This window comes from Loxodonta africana, chromosome 19 (genome assembly GCF_030014295.1).
Source record: "Loxodonta africana isolate mLoxAfr1 chromosome 19, mLoxAfr1.hap2, whole genome shotgun sequence".
In the NCBI taxonomy this organism is placed as follows: Eukaryota; Metazoa; Chordata; class Mammalia; order Proboscidea; family Elephantidae; genus Loxodonta; species Loxodonta africana.
In genome coordinates, this window is record NC_087360.1 from 20,683,275 (window position 1) to 20,703,912 (window position 20,638).

Genomic DNA, 20,638 nt, shown 5'->3' on the forward strand with positions numbered 1-20,638 from the left:
GATTATGGGTGATTTTTTTATTCCCTTTAGGCTTTTCTTAAATTCAAATTTTCATGCAATGTGCATGTTTAAAATGGTCTTACAAAAAGACGAAGGGGGGTTAGGCTCAGCAGCAGAGGGAAGAGCGATGCCTGGCAGTGTTCTGGGTGGACGGAGAACTCAAACCCCTGCTGAGAGTGAGCAGTGTGGCAGGTGAAGAGGCAGCAGGGTGGCGGGGGCTCTGGTAGGAGGGTGGGGGATTGGAGAGGCTGGCCTGCCTCTACCTGGTCAGGGCTTCTGCTCCAGCTAAAAGGGCCTGGGAGCAGGGCCTGTGTGTCCCCTACTGACCAGAAGAGGTGGACCTCACAGTGGCTGGCCAAGCACTGCACGGTGCCTCAGGCCATCACATCAGCTGGACTTTAAGGGAGCTCCCCGCAGGGCCCACACACCTGCCCCTGGCCCCCAACCAACGACCTTCAGAAGGAAGTCCCTTCTTCAGGGCATGCGCTGCAGGCCTCCAGGTGTCCTGGGAGGTGTGGACATTTTGGCATCTTGTCCAGAGACTGCAGAGGCAGCCAGTCCTCTAGCAAACACTGTCCAGAAGCCGGAACTGGAAGTGACAAAGGCAGCAACACCCAAAGCAGGAGGCCAAGCTCAACGACACCGCAACAAGGTGGGACTCAAGAACATGGGACACAGTGTCCTGGGCCAGCAGGTCCCCCGTTGTCCCCAGTCACAGGCCTGGGCTGGAAAGTGGGGCTTGTCCATGCCCTCACCTCCAGCATCCACCTTCTGGTCCTCTGTGCCTGGGCTCCTGTCTGGAGCAGAGGCAGGAGACCCCTGCCGGTGGTCCTCGCTGACTTCTCCGCAGGGGACGCGCGCAGAACGGCCCGCGCAGCCAGCAGGTGGGGACCGGCCCCGACGCCACCCTGGCCTTGCGCCTCTCCCGCCGCCGACCTTTCTCATGTGTGGGCCGGTCTGCTCAACTCCTCTCAGCCTCCCGCTTACCCTGCCCGTGGGCCGAGCATGGTAACGGCAAATGGGAGTCACTCGAAATCGCCCCGCCGAGGGCCTGCCGACTGCTGCCACGGCCGGGCGTCTGCTCCCATTTTGTCGGAGGGGCGCAGCCTTGGGAAGCCCTGGACTCGCTCCAGGCCGGTCGCCTCCGCGTCCAGCTGTCTGCCTTCCCCCGGCTCCCTCTCCCCCTCCCTCCCGGCTCCCCCCTTCCCGGCCTCCCTTCCCACCTTCCCCCGCCCGCTCCTCCCTTCCCATCCTCCCCCGAAGCTCCTAGCAGTCTGCCCAGCACAACCTCGTTTTAAGTATATGCTGTCTTGATTGTTCCCTAATGAATTGGCTGGTGTCTGAATCTCCCTGACACAGCCAGATGGTGACTCTGCTCGCCCCAGCTTCCCCGCTGTCACCTATCAGGGTCACTGGGGGAGTGGGGCACGCACCTGTCAGACCAGGCGGTCAGGATGGCAGTGGGTGGCCCTCAGCCTGGGCAAGGGCGCTGGAACCCGGGATCCGAAGGTTGGGCAGAGCCAGAGAGGCCGAGGCAGGAGTCCAACTGAGAGGGTCCAAGCCTTGCCCACACTCCCCCCAACCTCCAACGTGCCATCCATCACTCAAGGCTTGATCCTCACGGTACAGCACATCTGGGTGGGCTCTTACCACGTTTAAGATAGGAAATATATGACACAAACACGAGAATCTATGTAATAGGTAAGATATAATGCCTAATAATTAAACAGTCTGACCACCCAACACAAAAATAGTGTTCCAATAATATCAAAGCCCTGTGCATAGCTCTATAAGAGCCCATCCCTCTATTTACTCCCCCACCCCAGTAACCATTACCCTGACATTTTTAAAGCATTCTATAGACGATTTCTTTATAGACATACCACATATGTACAGATCCCTCAGTTAGCTGAGTCTCAGTTAGCTGGCGCTGCTGTAACAGAAATGCCACAACCGATGGCTGTAAAGAACTGAAATTATTTTCTCACAGTTCTGGAGGCTAAAAATCCAAAGCAGAGTCTCAGCCCTGTTGATTCCTTCCTCGTCTGTAGCCCCCAGTGTTCCTTGGTTTCTTCGCTTGTAGAAGACCCTCATATGGCAATCTGTCTTCCCCCACGACTGCTTCTGTGTCTAATCAACCCTCTTTATAACCCAGCAATGAATATATTTAGGACCCACCCTCCACTGACATGCCCTCATTAACGTATCGAAGAAAACCCTATTCCCAAATGGAATTACATCCACAGGTATATGGGTTAGAATTTACAACACATTTTTGGGGGGGGAGCACAATTCAACGCATAACACCTACATACTGTTAGTTTTGCTTGTCTTTCAGCTTCGTGAAAATGGTGTTTTACTGTCTGTGTGTTTTCATCACTTAGCATTATGTTTCTTAAATTCACCCATGTTGTGTGGGTTTCTGGCTTTTTGCAGAGACAGCTGCTACAGACATTCCCAACAGGTCTGCCAGCACTAGTGACAAGACCGTCTCTAGGGTACACACAGAGTGAAACCACTGGGCAGGGTTAGCTGCACGATTTGTGGGACCCAGTGCAAATTAAAATGATGGTGGCCCCTTGTTAAACTATTGGAGTCCCTGGGTGGCACAGATGGTTAAGCACTCAGCTACTAACCGAAAGGTTGGCAGTTGAATCCAGCCAGAGGTGTCTTGGAAGAAAGGCCTGGCGATCCTCTTCCGAAAGGTCACAGCCAGTGAAAACCCTATGGAGCCCAGTTCTACTCTAACACATGAGGCCGCCAAGAGTTAGAATCAACTTGATGGCAACTGGGTTTGGTTTTTGTTAAATCAATAGAAATTTCAAGATGGCAATAGCAAAACATTAAACCATGGGTGGGCCTTTTTCTGTGGGGCTGCCCTGTCACTAAGCCCTCATCCCCACCCTTTGAAGTCATGCAGAGGGCTTGTGCCGTTCATCTGCCCTCTAACAGTGCATTGAGTCTGCGGTTCCGTGCCCTTACCAGCAGTTGGTTCCATCAGACATTTAAATTAATGTAATGCATGTAAAATGCCATCTCATTGTGATTTTAATCTGCTTTGCCGTATTCACCCCAGAGGGTGTGCACAATTATGTGTCTATCCACTACTCACTTATCAACATGGTTATGTTCCAAACACCATGCTGTTATGGGAAAATCAGCATTATGCAAAAATGGAGGCTGACCACATCAGATCACAAAATGGAGGATGACTATATCATTACACAACTGCCAAACCACTGAGAATCATGGTCCAGCCAAGTTGACACATAACCTTAACCATCAGAGCCAGTGTTACTCTCACCTTGCACCTAGATGTTTGTTACTGCCATATGTTGTTAATGCATAAAATAGTCAGATGGTAGATTTTTGACTATTGTCGTAAATGCAAAGTGTCGGATATTGAGACAGCTGATAAGTGAGGAGTAGGTATATTGACCATTGGGTGATTTTCTAAAGACCAGAGTTGGATTCTAGTTCTACTCTTGCTCCTCAATGACCACATGGGCTTGGGTAGGTCATTCCCCTCCTGGGCCCTTGTTTTTCTCACCTGAACAGTAAAGATACACTGTTTTGTCATTCTCTGCTACTAATGAAAAGGTTGATGGCGCAAATCCATCCAGAGGCAACGTGGAAGAAAGGCCTGGTGATCTACTTTTGCAAGATTATAGCCAGGAAAATCCTGTGGAGTACAGTTCTGCTCTGTAACACATGGAGTCACCATGACTTGGAATCAACTCAATGGCAATGGATTTGGTTTTGGTTTTAAGATTATGGTAGAAGTCCCTGGCTGATGCAAATGGTTTGCGTGCTTGGCTGCTAACCAGAACGTCAGTGGTTTGAGTCCACCCAAAGGTGCCTTGGAAGAAAGGCCTGGCATTCTACTTCTGAAAAATCAGCCACTGAAAATCCTACAGAGCACAGTTCTACTCTGACACACATGGGGTTGCCATGAGTTAGAACTGACTTGACGGCACATAAGTGGACAAATATACATAGAAATATATATGTTCTATGCACACATTTAAAAAGTTAAAAGGAATTACACTACAATGTGATTCATAATTACCGCCAGGTGGTTGAATTTCTTTTTTTTCTGGCATATGAAATTTATTACTACCACATTTTTTTCATCAAAACTTATGATCTTGGCTTCCCCTTTCTGCTTTGTATAAGACCAAAAGAGAGAGATTGGATACTTTGACAACCTTAAAGCAGACTCCAGCAATGTCACCAACAGCATGACCTTTGTGATCAAATCCAGTGACCAGAACGCCATCTTTTTCCTTGATAAAATTCAGGCAACCATCATAGCATACAAACGCTGTGATTTTCTTGCCATTCTTGTCCAGCTGGGCTCTTACACACTTCCTGATGGCAGAATTTGGCTGTTTGGCTTCAGCTCCCACTTCTTCCAGCACATTTCCTTTTGCATGGGAAGCGCCTCCAAAGGGGTTGGCCTTTAAGGCTGTGCCCAACCTGGGCTTTCTTGTACTGTTTATCATGCCACTTCTGGTGGCTTCGGAGCTTCCCGGTAATTCAAAGACCTTGACACTTACCCACCCTGCTGGTGCTGCTGGCCTGAGCAGAAGAAATCTATTGCGTTTTTTGTATTACTTTCTGTGTTTTCCAAATTTTTATAATGAGACATTTTAATTTTAAAATCAGAAGAAAAAAAGAAAGCTTTAATGTTATTTCAGGAAATGAAAATGTATTCATGCATTCACGAATCCTTGCTGAGCGCCTGTTTCAGGTCACAGGCTGATTTTAGATTTTGGGATTGCGAAATGCTGTGGCCGGAGGCCCCTCCAGGGGCCATTCTGCTGCAGGCAAGGACAGCCTCCGGTTCACAGGCCAGCAAGTGAGGGGATGACCCCACGTGGTGGGCAAAGGTGCTTCCTCTGCGAAGGGAATTGTGTTGGAGGCAGGCCCAGGAGAGCTGGGGATGAGTGGTGCAGGGTGGCAAGCTCGGGGACAATTACAGGAGCAGTCCAGACCACATTCTAAGCCCATTGGCAGCTGCTGCCGGGCCGGGCCGCAGACCGGCTAGCTGAGCAAAGCTTCTCAGAGTTCCCTTTCCTGCAGATGAGAGGCCAAGGACACCTCTGATCTGGGAGGGATGGCAGACGCCTGGACTAGAGGCTTCAGTGGGTCAGAGGGCCTACCGGACTCCCCCAAGGGCCCCTTGAGGAGCCTGAAGCTGGGGAACCAAACCATCTGGAGGTGGATCAGAGCCCCATAGAGTGTGTCTTCTGTTTATTCGTTTAGCGAACGTCTGCTCAGGCTTAGCCTTTACGTAAGACCCGTGCCTGCCTCAGGAAGGGGAGACAGACCCACAGAACGAAGAATCCTGGGAAGAGCAGTGAGTGGGATGGTGGGTACCGAACCAAAAACCAAACCAGTTGCCGTCAAGTCGACTCCAACTCATGCATGTCAGCGTAGAACTGTGTTTCATGGGGTTTTCAAAAGTAGATCACCAGGCCTTTCTGCATAGGTGCCTCTGGATAAACCCAAACTTCCAGCCTTCTGGTTAACAGTCAAGCACATTAACCTTTGCACAACCCAGGGCCTCCTGGGCCGTGGGTGGAAGTGTGGATAGAATCACACGTGAAGACCACGTGGCATTTCATAACTGGGAAAGGGGCTTCGGAGGAGCATTCTGGGCAGAAGGGACAGTGAGCAGGGACGGTGCCCTTCTGCTCTCTGCGACTGTGGCTGTGGCACTTCACCCCCTGCAGCTACATCTCAGCAGGGCCTGTGGGCACTCAGAGGGCACCAGGCTGGAGGTGCAAGGAAGCCCTGGGCAGGACACACTGGGAGTTTCTATCTTTAAGACGCTCCAGAAAGGGCAAACCTAATTGTGATCATTAAGGTCCTGTGTCAACTTGGCTGGGCCATGATTCTCTGCGGTTTGGCAGTTATGGTATAGTTTGACAGTCGTATGATGATGTGATCACTTCCGTGATGAGACTTGATATAATGGGATCAACTTCAAGGTAGAGATCTGCTGTGAATAGCCAATCAGTTGAAAGGGAGCTTCCTTGAGGGGGTGTGACCTGCATGGAATATAAGTGGGCTTTCTGGGGAGGCTCTCAGTCTTTTGCTTGCACTGCATCCTGCGGCTGGCTTCTGTTTGTCTGGCCTCTGGTTCTTGGGACTTTGAAGACTGTGAGTCAGAGCCCTGCTGTCTGACTGACTTGCGGATCTTGAGTTGCTCGAAACAGACTCTTGGGAACAGGCAGAGTAGTTAGGAGAATCTCAAAGGATGAAAGGGAAGGCTTCTGGAGAGGTAACAAGCAGCTGATCTGAGGGTAAGCTGTGAGGCCGCCACAGAGAGGACGCCAGTAGACTAATGGCGGGGGTAAGGGGGGAGCCATGGTTGTTAGAGGTCATGGCTGCAGACCAGATGCCTGTTCTGAGAAATGATGACTCTAAGCCAAGAGGGTCACAGGGAGCTTGGGTGAACCCTCGAGGAGTTGGGGAGGGAGCTAGCACTTCTTGAGTGCCTATTGTGTGCCCTGGGTGATGCAAACAGTTAACACGACCAACTGCTAACCAAAAGGCTGGAGGTTCAAGTCCACCCAGAAAAAAACAGCCATTGAAAACCCTATGGAGCATAGTTTTACTCTAGCACACATGGAGTTGCCATGAATCAGGGTTGATGAGTTGGGGTTCACTCAATGGCAACTCTTTTTCTTTTTTCTTCTGATTCTCTGCACCAGGGCCTGGGCTAGGCAGGCCAAGACTCATTCAGTTATCACTAGAGCCCTGATGGTCATCTTGATCCCTGGGCAGAGGGGGAGGCAGGTACTCAGGGCGAGGCAGCCGCTCAAGGCCACCATGGGCATACAGCCAAATCCAGGAAGTCAGAGCCAACCATTGCCGTCTTTGGTCAGCAAGCTGCATTGCCAGGAAACCTCGGGGTAGCAGGTATGGCTTGTCTGTGTGTGGTGCGTGTGAGGAAGGTGCTTGGCTGCCAGTGGTGCAGAGTCAGGATGGAAAAAAATCTGTTGGAATTCAGACGTCTGTGTGCGCTGGTAATGAACCTAACGTGCTTTACTGAAACCTGACATCTCAAGAGATGGACACTGGCTTAATTTAGTAGGTAAATGTGGTGTCAGCAAAAGATGGGAGAGTAGGGAGCATGTCCCCCCGGTGCGGTTGGGACAGGAGTGTGGCATGTGGATACTGATAAGCAGACCAGGGGCCTTGAGCATCGCACCCAAGGTTTGTTCTCTTTTCTGCAACAATCATAAGCCCTGAATGTCCCTGCGAGTGGAGGGGGAGAAGGAATCACATTCATACCTTAGAAGACCCCTCTGTGGTGGGTGGATTGGTTGAGACCGTTAGGAGAGAGTGCTTTGCAAACTGTCCACTAGACCAGGCTGTGTTTGCCCCCCATGCCCCTTAGAGTCCTGGTAGGAAACAAACAGCACATGCGAATCAGACAATTTGAGTTTAATAAAGCAACTGTTTAGTAAGGTGTATGGACCCTGTTGGTGCAGTGGTTAACCTCTTGGCTGCTGACTAAAAGGTTGCCGATTGGAACCCATCAGCTGGTCCGCAAGAAAAAGATGTGGCAGTACGGTTCCGTAAAGATTACAGCCTTGGAAACCCTACAGGGCAGCTCTAAACCAAAAAACCAAACCCATTGCCAGTCAAGTGGGTTCCGACTCATAGCAACCCTGTTGGACAGGATAGAAATGCCCCATAGAGTTTCCAAGGAGCGCCTGGTGGATTTGAACTGCAGACCTTTTGGTTAGCAGCCACAGCTCTTAATCACTATGCCACCAGGGTTTCCAGAGCAGTTCTGCTTGGTCCTAAAGGGTTGCTGTGGGTTGGAATCGACTCCATGGCAATGGGTGGGTTGGGTCTCCTAGGATGCGGGGGAGGTAAGCCACAAAGCTTGATGCAGTGCCCATCCAGTGACAGCAGGGGGCGGTGACCCTCCCTATGCACAAGGATGAGAGGAGGAGCAGTGTGGAAAGGGCCTCCCCCAGGTGCTGTGAACTTCATTGAGGCTTGTGGCCAGCCAGGTGCAACCTTGCAGGGAGGGAGCGAGGGGATAAATACCCTGAAATAACTCCTCTTCCACCCTGCAAACTCCTTCCAGCCTTCCATGGTCAGGCTCAGCCAAAAATCCAGAGGGCCAGCAGCTGCTGGTGTACAACAGGGCTCAGAGGGTGGACAGAGGCTTGAAGGGCGGATGGAAGGCAACTAGCCCAAATAAAAGTTACCTTTCAGAAAATGCTTGAAAGTAAAAGGATACGTTGTGTACATTCTTAATGGATTCGCATGTGCCTATTTAAAAGATTAGATTCAGATAGACATAGATGGCTATTGTGGAGTTGACTCCGACTCAGGGCAACCTCACATGTAACAGAATGAAATGTTGCCCAGTCCTGCGCCATCCTCACCACTGCCGGTATGTTTGAGTCCATCGTTGCGACTATTGTGCCAATTCATCTCACTGAGGGTCTCCCTTGCCCTTACTGGCCCTCTGCTTCACCAAACATGATGTCTTCCTCCAGCAATTGGTCTGTCCTGATAATGTGTGCAAAGCAAGTGCGTTGGACAACATTCTATTGTTATCCATAAGGTTTTCATTGGCTAATTTTTGGGTGTAGATCGCAAGCTTATCTTCCTAGTCTGTCCTAGAGTGGAAGCTCCACTGAAAGCAGTCCACCATGGGTGACTGTATTGAAATGAGTTCCTTTATGTGACCTTTTGCCTTGATTCTTTGGAAAAACAGCTTGAGAGATTTTTCCTCTAGGCCCTGAGGAGTTACCTTTGCCCTAGTTTTCTACCCCAGAGGGATTATTACTTTTAACATTTCTTGGGCAAGCTGTAAACATCTTGACTTTTTGTCTGGCCCTGGGCTGCAGCCTGCCCTGTGATTGCTATGCATCTTGCAGGGATTGGTCAATATACTATGCAAATAAGGTGACTACAGATTATGAAAATGAGGTGACCATAGCTCACTATACAAATGAAGTGTCTGTTGCCTACTGAGAGGGGATTGGTCAGCTTGTGGCCCCTTCTGGGAGAGTCCATATGTTGCAATTGACAAGGAGTTTTGTATATATATGCAGCGAACCCCACAGAGGTTTTTGAGACAGAAAGAAGCAGGAAGACTGGAAATGGGAAGAAGCAGAAAGGAAGAAAGAAGAGAAGCAGCAGAGAGAGCGGAGCAAGAAACCTCCTAAAAGAGCTGTAACACAGGTCGAGTGCTCTTAACAACGGAAGACAGCAAGAGGCTCCAAAGGGGCCCAGTGGCAGAGCCGGTGACTTCTGGCCTGTAAAGGGCCAGATGGCAGAGTTGGTGGTAACAGGCAACAGGGCTGAGAGAAGCCTGTCCTCAGAGAGACAGAGGAGACCTACACAGCTGAGAGAGCTGTCCTGCACTGAAGAGGGAAGACTTGGCCTGCATGCTTCCTGACCTTGATCCTGAGCTGTAGTCTGTTGATCCTGGTCCTGAGTTGTACCATATTACCTCCTTAATAGCCCACTTAACTATAAGTATGATCTGTGAGTTCTGTGTGGCCATTGCAACAGATTATCGAACTCAGAGGAGAAATGGAAAGTGCTGTGGGAGGGATGACTGATGTCAGAATTGGTAAAAAGTTTGGAGAATGGAGGTATTTCTGACCTCCACTTCCTGGGAATCAGCTTTGAGCTGATCCTGGTCATTACTCCCCTGAAGTTAGACAGGTTCTGACGTTAATACTACTCCTACTGGCATTTTACAGTAACCCTGCTGGTATTTGAAATACCGGTGACATAGCTTCTAGCATCATAGCAACGCAAAAGCTACCACAGTGGGACAAACTGGTGGGTTTAAAAGATTGCAGTAGATTTATTATGTTCAGGCCTGGAAAAAAAAGCCATGAAAATATATAGAACTATCCTAGTTTGATATTTAGAATTATATAAATATATATGTGTGTGTATTTCTAAAGGCATGGGAAAAGTCTTCTTAGCTCTTAGAGATGGAGTTGGAGCAGGGACTATGGCCATTCATGCTTTACTTATATGCTCTGCATTATTGGTATTTGTAAAAATAAGCATGAATTATTTTTGTGATTAAAAACAATGGTAAAGAAGAAGAAGAAAAAAAGAAGAGTTATTAAAAATCACGAGAGTGAATGGGCTGAGGAAGAGGCTACGGCAGGGAAAGCCATGACAGACACCTGCCACACAGAGGCCAGGCAGGCAGCAGTGAAGACTGAAGGAGGAAGGGAAAAAAGGAGAGAATGGAAGGTTTTGTTGCAAAGTGCTTAAGACCTTCCTTCGCATCTTCCCTCTCTTTCTCTTCCTCTTCCTTCCCTTCTCTTGAAGATAACAGCATGGCTAGGAGCCAGGAAGGCAGGTGGTGTGCTTGAGAGACTGGGTGCATACAAGAGGATTGAGCAAATAGGTAAATATATGGAGACTAATGGGAGCTGGGTTTCTCACTGTCGGAGAAGGGAATTGCATATAAGGGAAGGAGAAAGTCTAGAAAGAATCCTGAGGAATTGGAGATAACAGTGTGAACTCTTGTTTTATACATATATTTATTGTTTATATAACTCCTCACTTATCGACTATCTTGTATTCTGACATTTTGCAATTAGAGTTATAGTAAAAAATCTACTGTCTGACTATTTTGCTCATTAACAACGTATGTCTGAAGGTAACAAACACCAAGGTGCGAGGCAAGAGTAATGCTGCCTGTGATGGTAAGGTTATGTGTCACCTTGGCTAGGCCATGATTCTCAGTAGTATGGCAGTTATGTAATGATGTAATCGTAATCATCTTCCATTTTTGTGATCTGATGTGGTCATCCCCCATTTTCGCATAATGCTGACTTTCACATAAAAATCTGGTCTTTGGAACTTAACCATGTCGATAAGTGAGGGGTGGGAATATGTTATATAACATATGTAATGTTTATGAAACATAGCGTATTGGGCAAATCTGTTGCAAAAGCCTCTTTAAGGTGTTAAAAAGCAAACATGTCACTTTGAGGGCTAAGACACGCCTCACCCAAGCCGTGGTATTTCCAATTGGCTCATACGCATGTGAAAGCTGGAGAATGAATAAGGAAGACCAAAGAAGAATTGATGCCCGTGAATTATGGTGTTGGCAAAGAATATTGTATATACCGTGGACTGTCAGAAGAACAAATCGGTCTTGAAAGAAGTGAAGTGAGAATGCTCCTTAAAAGTGAAGATGGTGAGACTTTGTCTCACATATTTTGGACATGTTATCAGGAAGGACCAGTCCCTGGAGAAGGACATCATGCTTGGCGTGTATTATGTAATTTATAATGTAAATAAAACATACATGTAAATACACATATACATATTGCAACCCTAATACCTTGCAACATGTTTTCTTCTATTCAAAATGAGTGATTGAGAGCTTGACATAACTAACACCATGATGATGCTCTAAGTAATCTATAAGCATTTTCTATTGCACCAGCTGCACTAGTCTCTTCTAGAGGCGAGCAGAGCCCTCTTGGCTTCTGCGGCCTTGGTCTCTCTCCTCTTCTTTGTTCTCTTGAGAAATGGCCTTCAGCCTACAAGACGACCGCTAGGAAGGCTGCCTGGAGCTTTTGATCTGCAACTTTCTTTCTTGCTCTTATCTCAGTCAGAGTGGACCTGGCAGGCCAGTTCTGCTAGCCAAGAAATTCTTATGTAAGGTTTTTTCAGCCTGTTACAAACATACAGATTAGAGACCAGATGTCTGACCTGCATATCTTTAGTTTAATAAAGAGTTTCTTGTAGTTGTTTTGTGATGTATACGACCATCTGTGGGCTACATGATTAAAAACATTAGGTAATTCTTGCCAAAATTATATATAAGCTCTGATGTAAAAATTGCTCTTTGGGACTCCATAGAGGCAGCCTGTGTTGCTGCCGGGTTCCCGGTGATGTATACATCTCCTGAATAAACTTTCTCACTCTTTCTGACTTGGAGTATGTGTCATTGGCTCACCTGCTCCAGAGCACAGACCCTAATCAGGTAACAATATATGTTATATGTTTTTCCCATATGTCTGTGGGTTTGTTGTGCTGTGGTGGCTTGTATGTTGCTGTGATACTGGACGCTATGCCACCTGTATTTCAAATACCAGCAAGGTCACCCATGGTGGACACATTTCAGCAGAGTTTCCAAACTAAGACAGACTAGCAAGAAGGACCTGGTGGTCTACTTCTGAAAAAAATGACCAGTGAAAACCTTAGGAATACCAGCAGAACAATGTCTGATATAGTGCTAGAAGATGAGCCCCTCAGGTTGGAAGGGACTCAAAATATGACTGGGGAAGAGCTGTGTCCTCAAATGAAGTGGGCAGAATCAAGCTTTCGGAATCTTAATAATGTAGATGAAATCAAACTTTTGGGACCTTCATTTGTTGAGGTGGCATGACTCAAAATGGGAAGAAACAGCTGCAAAAATCCATTAATAACTGAAACATGGAATGTACAAACTATGAATCTAGGAAAATTGGGAGTCATCAGAAATGAAATGGAATGCTAAAGATTGATACCCTAGGCATTAGTGAGCCAAAAGGGACTGATATTGGCCATTTTGAATAGGACAATCATAAAGTCTACTATGCCAGGAATGACAAATTGAAGAGAAATGACATTGCACTCATCATCGAAAAGGACATTTCAAGATCTATCCTGAAGTACAAGGCTGTCAGTAATAGGATAACATCCACATGCCTACCAGGAAGACGAGTTAACATGACTATTATTCAAACCTGCACACCAACCACTAATGCCAAAGATGAGGAAATTGAATTTTTTTACCAGCTTCTGCACACTGAAATTGATCAAACATGCAATCAAGATGCATTGATAATTACTAGTGATTGGAACGGGAAAGTTGGAAACAAAGAAGAAGGATTGGTAATTGAAAAATATAACCTCGGCAACAGAAATGACACTGGAGATCACATGATAGAATTTTGCAAGACCAAGGGCTTCTTCGTTGCAAATACCTTTTTCAACAACATAAAAGGCGACTATACACACAGACCTCACCAGACCGAATACACAGGACTCAAATCACTATATCTGTGGAAAGAAATGATGGAGAAGCTCAATATCATTACTCAGAAGGAGGCTGGACGCCGGCTATGGAACAGACTATCAATTGCTTATAAGCAAATTCAAATTGGAGCTGAAAAAGTTTCTTAGATGGGTTATTTGCTTCCTCTCCTGCTTTTCTTTCGTCAATTTGGCCAGTAAGTTGTCAATTTTATTGATCCTTTCAAAGAACGAACTCTGGTCTTCTTGATTATTTCTATTGCTTTTCTGTTTTCTATTTTATTTAATGATACTCTAATCTTTGTTTTTTCCTTTCTTTTTCTGATGACTATGGACTCCTCTTGCTGCTCTCTTTCTGTTTGTTCAAGTTGTACGGTTAATGTTTTGATTTGGGCACTTCCTTTTTTTTTGAAGTGTGTGTTTATTGCTGTAAATTGCCCTCTGAGCCCTGCTTTTGCCGTGTCCCAAAGGTTTTGGTAAGATCTTGCAATGGATTGAATTATGTCCCCTCAAAATATGTGTCAACTTGGTTAAGCCATGTGTGGTTGTCCTCCATTTTGTGATTTTCCTGAGTGTTATAAATCATAATCTCTGCCCGTGGTTAAAAGGATTGGGGTGGGAAATAACACTCTTGCTCAGGCCACATCCCTAATCCAATATACAGGGATTTTCCCTGGGGTGTGGCCTGTACCACCTTTTATCTCTCAAGCGATAAAAGGAAAGGAAAGGAAGCAGAGAGCTGGGGACCTCATACCACCAAGAAAGCAGCACCAGGAGCAGAGCGCGTCCTTTGGACACAGGGTCTCTGTGCCTGAGAAGCTCCTGGACCAGGGGGAGTTTGAGGGCAAGGAATCTTCCTCCAGAGCTGACAGAGAGAGAAAGCCTTCCCCTGGAGCTGACACCCTGAGTTTGGACTTGTAACCTACTAAAAAAAAACCTGCTAGACAGTGAGAAAATAAATTTCTCTTTGTTAAAGTCATCCACTTGTGGTATTTCTGTTATGGCAGCACTAGATAGCTAAGACAGATGTATTTTCATTCTCCCTTCATTCTAGAATTTTTCTTATTTCATCTTCGATTTCTTCTGTTACCCAGTGTTTTTTAAGTAAGGTGTAATTCAGTTTCCATGTATTAGATTTTTTCCCCTTGCTCTTCCTTTTATTGATTTCAACTTTCATAGTCTTGTGATCAGAGAAATGCTTTCTATTACCTCAATATTTTGGATTTTATTGAGGCTCGCTTTGTGGCCTAAAATGTGGACTATTCCGGAGAATGATCCATGTGCACTGGAAAAGAATGTATACTTTGCCGCTGTTGGGTGTGTTCTGTATATGTGTATGAGGCCAAGTTGGTTGACTGTGGCAATAAGATCTTCTGTACTTTTACTGACTTTCTTTCTATTTGTTCTGTCCTTCACTAGAAGTGGTGTGTTGAAATCTCCTACTATTATTGTGGTACTATTTCTCCTTTCAATACTGTTAGAGTTTATTTCATGTATTTTGACACTCTGTCATTGGGTGCATACGTATTTATTATGGTTATGTCCTCTTGGTGGATTGAGCCTTTAATCATTATATAATGTCCTTCCTTATCTTTTATGGTGGATTTTGCCTTAAAGTCTCTTTTATCTGAGATTAGTATTGCCACTTCTGCTCTTTTTTGATTACTGTTTGCTTGATAAATTTTTTTGCATCCTTTGAGTTTTAGTTTTTTTATGTCTTTGTGTCCAAGGTGTATCTCTTGTAGACAACATATTGATGGGTTGACAGGTATGTGTTTACTGCTGTCATTTTGTTGTTATTTTGTGTGTGTGTGAGTATGTGGTGTTGATAGTTTCTTTGTTCAGCTTAATTTTCTGTGCTGATTCTGTTTGTGGGTATTCTTTTCATTTCTTTCTTTGTTGATTTTGTGATTATTGAGACCTTATGTTTTTCTTTTTTATTTTGGTGAGTAGATTTGTTAACTTTCTTTGTGGTTACCTTGAAATTTACCTTTATCTTCCTAAGTTTAAAACAGTCTTTCATTTCTTGATATGCTTTGACTTCCTTTTCATATGAAAGTTATTGTTATGGATTGAATTGTGTCTCCCAAAAAACATGTGTCACCTTGGCTAGGTCATGATTTCTAGTGTTGTGTGATTGTCTACCATTTTGTTATCTGATGTGATTTTCCTATGTGTTATAAATCCTACTTCTATGATGCTAATGAGGCAGGATTAGAGGCAGTTATGTTAATGAGGCAGGACTCAATCTACAAGATTAGGTTGTATCTTGAGTCAATCTCTTTAGGGAGATTTAAAAGGCAGACTGGAATAGAGAGACATGGGGACCTCATACCACCAAGAAAGTAGTGCCAGGAGCAAGTGTGTCTTTTGGACTCAAGGTCCTGCACTAAGAAGCTCCTAGACCAGGGGAAGATTGATGACAGGGACCTTCCTCCAGAGCCGAGAGAGAGAGAAAGATTTCCTCTGGAGCTGGTGCCCTGAATTTGTACTTTTAGCCTACTAGACTGTGAGAAAATAAACTTCTGTTTGTTGAAACCATCCACTTGTGGTATTTCTGTTATAGCAGCACTAGATAACTAAGACAGCTGTATAGCTACACCATTTATTCCCCCTTTTTGTTTTGACGTTGTCATCACATACAGATTGATGTCTCTGGTTCCCTGTTTTCAGTCTTTTAGCTCTGTTTTAATTTTGGGAATTATCTGGGTTGGTATCTGGCTGATGCTCTCCTATGTCCTAGTCTCATGTTGCTGGTTCTCTGTCCAAAAACAAAACAAACAAACAAACAAAACCCAAACCTATTGTCATTGACTTGATTTCCATTCATAGTGACCCTATGGAATGGAATAGAACTGCCCCATAGGATTTCCAAGAAGTGGCTGGTGGATTTGAACTGCCAACGTTTTGGCTAGCAGGCAAACTCTTAATTACTGTGCCACCAGGGCTCTCTCTGTCTAAAGGACTCCCTTTAAAACATTTCTTATACCTATACAAAGAAACCTACAAAGTACTAGTGCGAGAAACTAAAAGGGACCTACGGAAGTGGAAAAACATACCTTGCTCATGGATAGGAAGACTTAACATAGTAAAAATGTCTATTCTACCAAAAACCATCTATACATACAATGCACTCCCGATCCAAATTCCAATGACATTTTTTAATGTGATGGAGAAACAAATCACCAACTTCACGTGGAAGGGAAAGAAGCCCCGGATAAGTAAAGCATTACTGAAAAAGAAGAAGAAAGTGGGAGGCCTCACTCTACCTGATTTCAGAAGCTATTATACAGCCACAGTAGTCAAAACAGCCTGGTACTGGTACAACAACAGGCACATAGACCAATGGAACAGAAATGAGAACCCAGATAAATCCATCCACATATGAGTAGCTGATATTTGACAAAGGCCTAGTGTCAGTTAATTGGGGAAAAGATAGTCTTTTTAACAAATGGTGCTGGCATAACTGGATATCCATTTGCAAAAAAATGAAACAGGACCCATACCTCACACCATGCACAAAAACTAACTCCAAGTGGTTCAAAGACCTAACATAAAGACTAAAACGATAAAGATCATGGAAGAAAAAATAGGGACAATGTTAGGAGCCCTAATACAAGGCATAAACAGAATACAAAACATTACCAAAAATGACGAAGAGAAACCCGATAACTGGGAGCTCCTAAAAATCAAACACCTATGCTCATCTAAAGACTTCACCAAAAGAGTAAAAAGACCACCTACAGATTGGGAAAAAATTCTCAGCTATGAAATCTCCAACCAGCACCTGATCTCTAAAATCTACATGATTCTATTAAAACTCAGCCACAAAAAGACAAACAAGCCAATCAAAAATTGGGCAAAGAATATGAACACGCACTTCACTAAAGAAGATATTCAGGCAGCTAACAGATACATGAGAAAATGCTCTCGATCATTAGCCATTAGAGAAATGCAAATTGAAACTACGATGAGATTCCATCTCACTCCAACAAGGCTGGCATTAATCCAAAAAACACAAAATAGTAAATGTGGGAGAGGCTGCGGAGAGATTGGAACTCTTATACACTGCTGGTGGGAATGTAAAATGGTACAACCACTTTGGAAATCTATCTAGCATTTTCAGAAAAAGTTAGAAATAGAACTACCATACAACCCAGAAATCCCACTCCTTGGAATATACCCTAGAGAAATAAGAGCCTTCACACAAACAGATATATGCACACCCATGTTTATTGCAGCACTGTTTACAATAGCAAAAAGCTGGAAGCAACCAAGGTGTCCATCAACGGAAGAATGGATAAATAAATTATGGTATATTCACACAATGGAATACCACGCATCGATAAAGAACAGTGACGAATCTGTGAAACATTTCATAACATGGAGGAAACTGGAAGGCATTATGCTGAGTGAAATTAGTCAGATGCAAAAGGACAAATATTATATAAGACCACTATTATAAGATCTGGAGAAATAGTATAAACTGAGAAGAACACATTCTTTTGTGGTTACGAGAGGGGGAGGGGGAGGGGGGAGAGGGTTATTTACTGATTAGATAGTAGATAAGAACTACTTCAGGTGAAGGGAAGGACAATACTCAATACACAGAAGGTCAGCTCAACTGGACTGGACCAAAAGCAAAGAAGTTTCGGGGATAAACTGAATGCTTCAAAGGTCAGCGGAGCAAGGACGGGGGTTTGGGGACTATGGCTTAAGGGGACTTCTAAGTCAATTGGCAAAATAAATTCCATTAAGAAAACATTCTGCATCCCACTTTGAAATGTGGCATCTGGGGTCTTAAATGCTAACAAGCGGCCATCTAAGATGCATCAATTGGTCTCAACCCACCTGGATCAAAGGAGAATGAAGAACACCAAGGTCACACGATAACTATGAGCCCAAGAGACAGGAAGGGCCACATGAACCAGAGACTTACATCATCCTGAGACCAGAAGAACTAGTTGGTGCCTGGCCACAACCGATGACTGCCCTGACAGGGAGCACAACAGAGAGCCCCTGAGGGAGCAAGAGAACAGTGGGATGCAGACTGCAAATTCTCATAAAAAGACCAGACTTAATGGTCTGATTGAGACTAGAGGAATCCCAGCGGTCATGGTCCCCAAACCTCCTGTTGGCCCAGGACAGGAACCATTCCCGAAGACAACTCATCAGACATGGAAGGGACTGGACAATGGGTTGGAGAGAGATGCTGATGAGGAGTGAGCTACTTGTATCAGGTGGACACTTGAGACTGTGTTGGCATCTCCTGTCTGGAGGGGAGATGGGAGGGTAGAGAGGGTAGAAACTGGCAAAATGGTCATGAAAGGAGAGACTGGAAGGAGGGTGTGGGCTGACTCACTGGGGGAGAGTAAATAGGAGTATGTAGTAAGGTATATATAAGTTTATATGTGATAGACTGACTTGATTTGTAAACTTTCACTTAAAGCACAATAAAAATTATTTAAAAAGAAAAAAAAACATTTCTTATAAGGTTGGTCTGGTTTTTTACAAATTTCCTTAATTTCTTTATATCTGGAGCTGTCCTGATTTCTCCATTGTATCTGAGGGAGAATTTTGTTGGATATGTAATTCTAGGCTAACAATTATTTTCTTTTAAGGTTTTACATATGTCGTCCCATTGCCTTCTTTCCTGCATGGTTTCTGCTGAGTAATTGGAGTCTTATTGGTTCCCCTTTGTAGGTGACTTTTAATTTTTCCTCAAGCTTTCAGGGTTCTTTCTTTGTCTTTGGTTTTGCTAAGTTTGATTATAATATATCCTGTAAGGGTTTTGCTGAGCTTCTTCGATAGGTATCTTCTCGTTTTTCATAATGAAGGAAAATTTTCTGTCAGCAAATCTTTGACAATTCTCTCTGTGTTTTTCATTGCCTCCCCTTGTTCTGGAACTCCAATCATGCACAGATTTTTCCTCTTGGTAGTGTGCAACATAATTCTTAGGGTTTCTTCATTCATTTTTCTGATTTTTCCTCAAACAAATTGGTGGCAAGGGATTTGTCCTCAGTTTCACTAAGTCTGTCTTCTAGTAGTTCAATTCTGTTCCTATATCCTTCTATTAAGTTGTCTATTTCTGAAATTTTGTTGTTAAACTTTTGGATTTCTAGTTGATGTTTTTGTATGGCTTCTAATTGTCTATTTATTTTGTCATTTTGTTCTTTTATTGTTTTCCTGAATTCTTCTATTGTTTTGTCTGTGTTTTCCTTGATCTTTTTCTTGATCTCTTGGAGAACCCTGCATATTAGTCTTTTTAATTCCTTCTGCGTAGTTTCATTGCCACTTCTTCCTCTGAAAGGTTTTCTGGTTCTTTATTTTGGTCACTTCCTGGAGACATTTTGACCTACTTCTATATGTAATTTGATATCATCTGTTTTTTTCCAAGGCATCAAAGTGTTATTATATTTTTTTGATTTACTGTATGTTTGCTTCGTTTTGATATATCTGAGTAAGTGGGGCATTGGTGCTATTGTGGTCGCTAGTCTGGGCACACTGGAAATCTCACCTCCTGTCTCTGTGTGGGTGGGGTAATGACTGGGTATGTGAGCACTGTTCTCTATTTTCTGGTCTTGTGGGGTTGCTGAGGATGTAGCTGATGTTTCTGGTGAGATGATGTGTCTGTTCAGCTAGTCAGCTAGGCATAGGTGCAGTGAGCATTCTCACTGATTGCTGGGTTGGGTGTTTTGTGTATGCACTGTCGGTTGCTGGGTATTCTGGTTGAGGGTGCCCAAGTCATCATCAGTGTGTGGCATGGAAACTCACCAATGGTCCCGGGCAGTCCAGGCTTGGTAGGAATGGTCAGAGCAGGCATGAACCTCTGGTCTTAGGAGCATGATTCAGGGGGTAAAGCAAGGGGAATGCTGCCAGTCCATGGGTGCCTGGTTGGAGGGCATGTCCCTGTCCATTAGAGTGCACCATGGGGGAGGGTTGCCACCAGTCTTCAGGCTCCTGGTGAAGATGGCTGGGGGGAGTGGGGGGTGCCACTTGACCACGGGTCCTGGCAAGGGTGGCTGGGCATAGGAGTGCATGGGTGCCTCCACTTGCCAGGTCAGGGAAAGGAAGGAGGTGGGTGATAGGCATGTACACATGCAGGCATGCAGTCGCTGATGCTTGTCTGGTGGGGGGGAGTGATGAGTGGGATAGCTTGTGAGTGCATGCGCATGTGACCAAGCAGGCAGGAAAGCCAAGGTGGATGGTCCAAGCCATGCCGAAGTGGCCTCCTGGGACTCGGTGGGATGGATGGGTAAGATGGGTGGGGCAGGCAGCTGAAGCTGTGCCAGAGCGGCCTTCTGGCTTTCAGCAGGACAAGACGGACAGGAAGGGAGGGCAGGTGGGCAGGTCCATGCTGGAGCAGCCTGCTGGCACTTGACGTGGTCAGGTAAATGGGAAAGGTGGGGTGGCGAGCCAAAGCCGAGCCAGTACAGCCTGCCGGCACTTGGAATGGTCAAGCATGTGGGAAAGGAGGGGCAGATGGCCGGGTCTGTGCTGGAGCAGCCGGCCGGTGCTCAGCTTGATCTGGTGGGCAAGAATGGCAGGGAAGGCAGCTGTGTCTGCATAAGAGAGGCCTTCTGGTGCTTGGTTT